Raw genomic sequence first — 626 nt, forward strand, 5'->3', positions numbered from 1 at the left:
TTCTTCACTCCTTTTTTTTTTTCTTTTTTTTCCTCTGATTGGGTAATTTCCAATGTCTTATCCTTCAAATTTCTGATTGTTTCTTCTATCTGGTTGTCTACTTTGAAACTATTGAATTCTTTAGTTCAATTATTGTACATTTCAACTCTAGGAGTTTTGTTATTTGTTTGGTTTGTTTTGATGATTGGTAGTTTCTTGTCAAGCTTCTTGTTTTGTTCATTAAGAAAATATGGGACATTTCCTGGATGTGCATGTTATCCTGTTTAGGAGCCATGCTAGTCTTCTCTTGATTGTTCCAATTTTAGTAAATATGCTGCTAAAGCATGCACCAAATGATAAAAATACAACATAGTGAGCTTAAGTTAAGCATATATATATATATTCCATGCTAGGAATGGGGCTTAAGTTAAGCATATATATATATATTCCATGCTAGGAATGGGGCCATTCACTATAGCCTATTATAAGTAACAAGTGAGAGATAATTTACTAGGGTTTGTTAAAAGTTAAGGTCTTAGGCAAAGATCACTTTCACAGAATACTATATATATATATATATATGCTTTCTATCACTATATATAACTCTCCATTGTTGGGGCATTTAAGTGGCTCAGTAGGTTAAGTGT

At 31.5% G+C, this 626-nt stretch overlaps 1 non-coding gene across 1 annotated transcript; it reads right to left on the reverse strand.

Annotated features, from left to right (window-relative positions):
- Positions 1-223: 223 nt before the first annotated feature.
- LOC123849122 (U6 spliceosomal RNA) lies at positions 224-325 on the reverse strand. The gene has a single exon (XR_006791960.1). It is a non-coding gene; the product is annotated as a U6 spliceosomal RNA (small nuclear RNA).
- Positions 326-626: the final 301 nt, after the last annotated feature.

This window comes from Mirounga angustirostris, unplaced genomic scaffold (genome assembly GCF_029215605.1).
Source record: "Mirounga angustirostris isolate CCGP_5_RB_7025 unplaced genomic scaffold, mMirAng1.0.hap1 SCAF_2, whole genome shotgun sequence".
Taxonomy (NCBI): Eukaryota; Metazoa; Chordata; class Mammalia; order Carnivora; family Phocidae; genus Mirounga; species Mirounga angustirostris.